The 8,458-nt window shown below is 36.8% G+C and overlaps 1 protein-coding gene across 1 annotated transcript in view; it reads right to left on the reverse strand.

The window, feature by feature from the left end:
• CFTR (CF transmembrane conductance regulator) overlaps window positions 1-8,458 on the reverse strand; it is a 168,225-nt gene that overhangs the window by 120,313 nt on the left and 39,454 nt on the right. The window lies entirely within an intron of this gene.

Below are 8,458 nucleotides of genomic sequence, written 5' to 3' on the forward strand. Positions count from 1 at the left end.
AGCTAGAACTTCCAGCACAATGTTAAATAGGAGTGGTGATAAAGGGCATCCTTGTCTTGTTCCTGTTTTCAAGGGGAATGTTTTCAGCCTCTCCCCATTAAGAATGATGTTGGCCATTGGTTTTGCATAGATCAAAGGTTACCGTTCAATGAGGCCTTTTCTATCACCCCTACTTAAAATCACACCCATCACTATTCCTTCTCTGCTATATTTTTCTTCATAGTATTTATCATCAAATGGCATCCCACATATTTTTTATTTATTTATTGTCTATCATCCCCCACTAGAATGTGAGCTCCTCTTGGAGTGAGTGTGGGAATATGTTGTAGGTTTTGATATATCCTCAGAGCCTAGAATAGTGCCTGGCACAAAGTAGCTATTCAATAAATATTTTGTTAAATGAAGAGTAAGTGATATTATAATTATTCAATAATTTAATTATATTATAATGCATTACCTTAAATTATATTATGAGGACTCAGTAACTTAAAGTATAGCATTGGTATATAAGAAAGCAGACAAACCAGTGGAATAGAAAGTACAAAAATAGATCCAAATGCATACAGGAATTAGTATTTGATAAGGTGGCATCTAAAATCAAAGGGGAAAAGATTCAATTAATTGTACTGGACAACTGGAAAGCCATCTGGAGGGTAAACAAAAAATTACATATATCTCACACCATGTGCATGATGAATTTCAAATAAGCCAAAAAGCAAGTGCAAAAAATGAAACCATAAAATACTTAAAACACTGGAGAATCCCTAAAAAAACAAACAAAACAAAAAACTGTGGCGTGGGGAAGGCCTTCTGATTCAAAATACAAAAGCTGTGAAATAAAGTGAGCCATATCTAAAAAACCAAACTTCAGCGTGGAAAACAATGACAAACTGAAGTATTTGCAACTTATATCACAAAAAGGGGTAATTTCCTGCTATATAAAGTGATCCTAAAATTAAAAGGAAAAAGACCAACCACTCATTAGAAAAATGTACAAAGAATTTCAGTGAAATGTACAGATATTTCACTGAAAATGAAACTATAAGTGGTCTTTAAACCTATGAAAAGATACTCTATTTATAATAAGAGAAATGGAAATTTAAAATATTCTGACATACCATTTTCCCCTATGGGACTGGAAAAAATTCGGAAGTTAATGTAATGTGTTGGTGCCGCTGTGAGGAAATCAGCACTCATATAGACTGTATGGAAAAGTATAAACTGGTACAGTTTTTAAGGAGGGAAGTTTGGCAATATGTATCAAAATTACAAATACACACATGCTTTACTTTAGAAATTCTACTTCTAGGAAGCTATCCTAATGATACATTTGCAGATGTGTTAACTGGCATGTGTACAAGAGTATTTATAGCATCATTATTTGTGTTAACAACCCAAATGTAAATCAATAGGCAATTCATTACATTATAGAACGTTCATCCACACAACAGAATACTATGCAACTGCAACAATGGGCTCAGACATAGCAACAATTGTGAGGACAGCACAGGACTGGGCAGTGTTTTGTTCTGTTGTACCTAGGATCACTATGAGTCGGACCTGAGTCGATGGCACCTAACAATATATGAGGAAGTTCTCTATACTTTGAATATGGAAAGTTCTCCAAGATATATACTTCAGTGAGAAAAGCAAGGACTAAAACTATATGTATGGAATGAAATATTTTCTATAGAAAGAGAAGTAGAGACAATTAAAAATATATATATACATATATATAGTTTGTATACACATAAAAACTCTCTGGAAAGATACTTAAAAAATTGACAAAAGTGACTGTCTGGGGCGGGGAGGAAGCAGTGGAAAGTGTAAAATAGGTAGATGAGAGACAGAGATGAGAGGGAGAATTTTCATCTTTTTATATATTTTAATTTTCAATTTTTATTCAATTTTAATTATCACCTAAAATATATTAAGGAGTCCTGGTTGCTTGATGGTTAAGTGCTTGGCTGCTAACCATAAGGTTGATGGTTCAAACCCACCCGGGGGCTGTGCAGGAGAAAGACTGGCTATCTGCTGCCATAAAGATTACAGCCCAGAAAACTCTGTGAGACAGTTCTACCCTGTCACATGAGGTCATTATGAGTTGAAATCAACTCAATGGCACACAACAACAATAAATTCTATTAGGAAGAAAGTAATAGGTACCTTTGTACTATCTATTTCAACAGATTTTATCACTGTATTATATGGAAAAAATCAGAAATACCTTACTTTTATGTAAAATCTTTTTGTATAAAAGGTAAAACCAGAAGTGTAATTTTCATATAGCACACCTTCATAAATTCACGTATGGTGTGGATCGTATTACTCAGGTTTTACATATATATATATGTTGTTGTCATATGCCATCAAGTCGGTATCAACTCATAGAGACCATATGTATGACAGAATGAAATGTTGCCGGGTCCTGCACCATCCTCACAATCGTTCCTATGCTTGAGCCCATTGTTGCAGCCACTGTGTCAATCCATCTCATTGAGAGTCTTCCTGTCTTTTCATGACCTACTTTATCAGCCATGATGTCCTTCTCCAGGGACTGGTCCCTCCTAATAACATGTCCAAAGTACATGAGACGAAGTCTCACCATCCTCACTGGTAAGGATTCTGGCTGTACTTCTTCTAAGAAATATTTGTTCATTCTTCTGGCAGTCCATGGTATATTCAATATTCTTTGCCAGCATCATAATTCAAAGGCATCAATTCTTCTTTGGTCTTCTTTATTCATTGTCCAGCTTTCACATGCACATAAGGCAATTGAAAACATCGCAGCTTGGGTCAGGCACACCTTAGTCCTTAAAGTGACATACATCATTGCTTTTTAACACTTTAAAGAGATCTTTTGCAGCAGATTTGCCCAATACAATACGTTATTTGATTTCTTGACTGCTGCTTCCATGCATGTTGATTGTGGATCCAAGTAAAATGAGATCCTTAACAACTTCAATATTTTCTCTGTTTATCATGACGTTGCTTACTGGTCCAGTTGTGAGAATTTTTGTTTTCTTTATGTTGAGGTGGAATCCATATTGAAGGCTGTAGTCTTTGATCTTCATCAGTAAATGCTTCAAGTCCTCTTCACTTTCAGCAAGCAAGGTTGTGTCATCTGCATATCCCAGGTTGTTAATGAGTCTTCCTCCAATCCTGATGCGGAATTTTTCTTCATATAGCCCAGCTTCTCGGATTATTTGCTCAGCATACAGACTGAATAAGTATGGTGAAAGGATACAACCCCAATGCATCCTTCCTGATTTTAAACCATGTAGTGTCCCCTTCTTCTGTTCAAATGACTGCCTCTTGGTCTGTGTACAGGTTCCTCATGAGAACAACTAAGTGTTCTGGAATTCCCATTCTTCACAACGTTATCCATAATTTGTTACAATTCACACAGTCGATTTCCTTTGCATAGTCAATAAAACACAGTTAAACATCGTTCTGGCATTCTCTGCTCTCAGCCAAGATTCATCTGGCAGCAATGATATTCCTCGTTTCACGTCCTCTTCTGAATCCAGCTTGAATTTCTAGCAGTTCCCTGTTGATGTACTGCTACAACCACTTTTGAATTGTCTTCTGCAAAATTTTGGCATTTTGAGAACTACAAAGTCAAATGAAAACATCATTGAATATGTTGTTGTTAGTTGCCGTCAAGTTAGTTTCGACTCATAGCGACCCTATGTACAACAGAACGAAACACTGTCGGGTCCTGTGCCATCCTCACAATTGTTGTTATACTTGAGCCCATTGTTGCAACCGCTGCATCAATGCATCTTGTTGAGGGGTTTCCTCTTTTCTGTTGACCCTCTACTTTACCAGGCACGATGTCCTTCTCCAGGGACTGATCTCTCCTGATAACATATCCAAAGTATGTGAGATGAAGTCTTGCCATCCTTGCTTCTAAGGAGCATTCTGGCTATACTTCTACCAAGACAGATTTATTTGTTCTTTCTTCTGGCAGTCCATGGTATATTCAATATTCTTTGCCAACACCATAATTGAAAGGCATCAGTTCTTCTTCGGTCTTCTTTATTCATTGTCCAGCTTTTGCAAGCATATGAGGCAATTGAAAACACCATGGCTTGGGTCAGGCGCACCTTAGTCCTTAAAGTGACATCTTTGCTTTTTAACACTTTAAAGAGATCTTTTGCAGCAGATTTGCCTAATAACAGTTATTATATTCAGTGATGTTTTCATTTGACTTTGTATCTCTCAAAATACCAAAATCTAGATTTCAGAGACATTCGTAACTTATTTTTAATATAAGCAAAAACAAGAGCTAATAGTTTATTCCACACATCCTGATGTTCAATTATTGCAAAAACAGTACCAGAGTGAAACGAAGATGGATGACAGAGACTACATGGTGTTCGAGGTTGTCAGGAAGGCCACAGAACTGCTTCGCTAGTGCTGGGGACATCAGAGGACTAAAAACTCTCACACTCTGGATGAAATACCACAAGCTAGTCATCTTCATCAGTGGTCCCCAGTGGTGCAGACTTTTATTCTAGACCAATTTTTCAGAATTAAAATCATTCAAGGATGTTTCATGAGTGCAAGATACTTAACAAAGTTCAGAATAAAATATAAAGCATTGGTGCAAAGATATTCAGTTAAAAAGGTTTTTATCAAGTACCTATCATGTGCCAGGCACTGTGGTAGTCCTTGGAATATAAAAATGAAAAAGACATCTTGCCCTTACAGTCTAGGCTATTATAATAAGAGAGAAGACAAAATAAACACGACTTTATTGTTTTCTCAATAAAATAATATGTATTCGTTGTCGGAAGTTTAGAAAATTCATACACATGTCAAGATAAAATACACATGTCAAGATAACAACTTGAGTCATATGTCCTTCCAGACACACATATACACATACACATATATGTGCTTTTCAAAAAATGTGGATTATAATGTGCACGCTCTTTTGTAGTCTGTTGTCTTTCTTCACTTAACAATATATCATTCACATCCTTCAGAGTCAACCTTTAACATCCCTTTTACTGACTGAATAATATACCATTATATGTTGATGTTGATGTTAGGGGCCATCAAGGCCCTATAGGGCAGAGTAGAACTGCCTCATAGGGTTTTCCAGGGTGTAATCTTAACGGGAGAAGATCACCAAGTCTTTTTCCCAAGGAGCTGCTGGGTGGGTTCAAATCATTAACCTTTCAGTTAGCAGCCGAGCACTTAACCGTTGTACCACCAGGGCTCCTTCTATAGCTACACCAAAATTTATTTAACCAACCCCCTATTATTAGACATTTAAGGTTTTTCCCCCCAATTTTTAACTACTGAAAACAATGTTGTAATGAATATCTTTATATCAAATTTCTGCACACATATTAGGATAATGTCATACAAGTAGAAAACTTATTAGGTTATTTTTAAGGCTTTTGATACAAATTACCAAATTGAGTGGGGTAGTACTTAAAATATTAATACTTTTTTATTCCTTCTTATACTTTAGCTAGATCTCTTACCCAAAAAAAATGATAAAATGCTCCATTCCCCATACCAAGAAAAGGTATCCACCTAGATTGAATTGACAAATTCTGTTTCTCAGAAGGATTTAATTATTCCTAAGGAACAACTGCCTTCATCCAGTTTTCTTCATAGCTGTTTCCCTTAATAGGCGATCACAACTCCAGCCTGCATCTGCTTACCAACTCTTAATGGAACTGACTGAAATTTAATTGCTGGAAAGTCTTGTAATTTTGATTACAAGATTTACAAATCTTGTAAAATTGATTCCAAAGCTATTTTTGTACTTCTTTTATAGAATTCATTTTAAACACATAAACACAGAATTAATTTTTAAACTTCCATTAAACACAATTACTATCCTCTTACAAGTAAATGTCTTTGTTTAGATAATCTGTAACTTGTTTGGTGGCAGCTCTTCCTATGGCAGAATTTTCTTTTAATCATGAAAATTGCCAGTAATATCATACAATAAACAGAAGGAAAAAAAGACAACACAATAAGTAGGGAAATGCTTTTTAAGAAGATGCACAAACAGCTACTTTATTTAAAAGGTGTGTTTCACACGTAAGGAAACGTAACTAGAGAGAGCACTAAGCAAATCGTATTATTTGTATAGTGGACACCAAATTCAGTGACTAGAAACTTTCTGTGGCATTTTACTTCCCAAGTCTAAGACTAAATTCTTCAAAATATGGTTCTCTACATTGGATATTAATTTTAAAAACTGCCTTTCCGGAGCCATTCTTATTTTCTAGTTTCATTTATGTTTTTGTCTTATGGCAGCACTGCTTTTATCTTTCTTTCTTTCTTTCTTTCTTATGTCCTGGGGTTTAATTCTAGAACATATCTTTAAAACTATTTCTTATATACCTGGAAAATCCAACAGCTAAAATAACAGTCAAATGAAAACAAGGGTCTATTTTTATAGACTTCCAAAGCAAATACCTAAAAACCTTAGTAGCCCTTTTTTATCTCTGATTTGGTTCCTTCATGCCCTTTAAATTTATTTCCTCGATAGTTAAAGAGAACAAGTGTTTATAGTTATCTGAATGATAGCTCATATGCTTGAAAGATCATTATAAAGTCACTCCTTAGTCATCTCTTCTTCTGACAACAAGGTTTGACCCTTTGGCCATTTTTGCTTTCTGACCTATTAGGTCTTGTCAGATTTATCTCCAAATATCCCTGGCTCTGATAAGTTTCTGTTAGTAATGGAGTGGGGTTAGGGGTATGGAGGGAGGAGGCTGACCAGAACTCAATAAATTTATATATCCTATGTATTTCCCTCAAAAACCTACCCTACTCAATAACTTTTCTTCATAATATATCATAAGCAAGTCTGAATCCATTCTCCAAAATTCTAATGCCAACAAAATGGAGACCTTTTCCTTTGTGGTTACTGAGGTAAAATCTAAGTTATGATTTTCCTGGAACAGCCTCTGAGAAAATATCAGTGTCAAAGACTGGTTAAAATGGATGGTTCATTTGTTCAATGAAGTTATTGAATGCTCCCCATGTGCATGACCCTGCATCGAGTGTTATGCAAGATATAAAGATGTAGATGAAAATTCACTGGAAATAATATTAGAAATAAAAAGTTAGAGGAAATTATCAGTGGAACAGTTCATATTATTTAAAAAAAAATCTCACAACATGGATGAATGTAGAGGGCATTATGCTGAGTGAAATAAGCCAGTCATGAAAGGACAAATATTGTATGAGACCACTATTATAAGATCTCAAGAAAAGGTTTATACACAGAAAGAAACATTCTTTGATGGTTACAAAGGTGAGGAAGGAGGGGGAAGGAAAATCGCTAATTAAGTAGTAGACAAATGAAGGGAAGGACAACACACAATATAGGGGAAGTAAGCACAACTGGACCAAAGCAAAAGCATAGAAGTTTACTAGATATATCCAAATACTTTGAGGGACCGAGTAGCTGGGGCTAGGGGCTGGTGACCATAGTCTCGGGGGACATCTAAGTCAATTGACATAACATAGTTCATAAAGAAAATGTTCCACATCCCACTTTGGTGAGTAGTGTCGGAGGTCTTGAAAGCTTGCGAGCGGCCACCTAAGATACATCTATTGGTCCCATCCCATTCAGAGCAAAGGAGAATGAAGAAAACCAAAGACACAAGGAAAATACTAGCCCAAAGGACTAAAGGACCACATGAAATTCAGCCCCCACCAGCCTGAGACCAGAACTAGATGATGTACGGCTACTACCACCGATTGCTCTGATAGGGATCACAACAAAGAGTCCTGGACAGAGTGGAAGAAAAATGTAGAACAGCACTCAAATTCACAAAAAGACCAGACTTATTGGTCTGACAGAGACTGGAGGAACCTCTGAGACTATGGCCCTCGGACTCTCTGCTAACCCAGAACTGAAACCATTCCCGAAGCCCACTTTTCAGACAAAGATTAGACAGGCCTATAAAACAAAAACATAACACATGTGAGGAACATGCTTCTTAGTTCAGTCAAATATACAACACCAACGTGGAAGCTCCATAGACACATCCAAACTCCCTGAGGGACTGAAAAGTGCTAGGTGGAGGGCTGTGGGGACCATGGTCTCGGGGAACATCTAGCTCAATTGACATAACACAGTTTATAAAGACAATGTTCTACATTCTGCCTTGGTAAGCAGCGTCTGGGCTCTTAAAAGCCTGTGAGCAGCCATCTAAGATACTCCACTGGTCTCACCCCTTCGAGAGCAAGGGAGAATGAAGAAAACAGGATACAAGCAGAGCTGGAGAAGGATGTAGAACAAAATTCTAACACACACAAAAAAAGGCCATATTTACTGGCCTGACAGAGACTGGAGAAACCCGAGAGTACGGCCCTCAGACACCCTTTTAGCTCAGTGGTGAAGTCGCTTCCAAGGTTCACCGTTCAGCCAGGGATTGGACAGCCCCATAAAACCAAATGGGACTAATGAGGC

The sequence above is a fragment of the Trichechus manatus genome, unplaced genomic scaffold (genome assembly GCF_000243295.1).
Source record: "Trichechus manatus latirostris isolate Lorelei unplaced genomic scaffold, TriManLat1.0 scaffold00251, whole genome shotgun sequence".
Taxonomy (NCBI): Eukaryota; Metazoa; Chordata; class Mammalia; order Sirenia; family Trichechidae; genus Trichechus; species Trichechus manatus.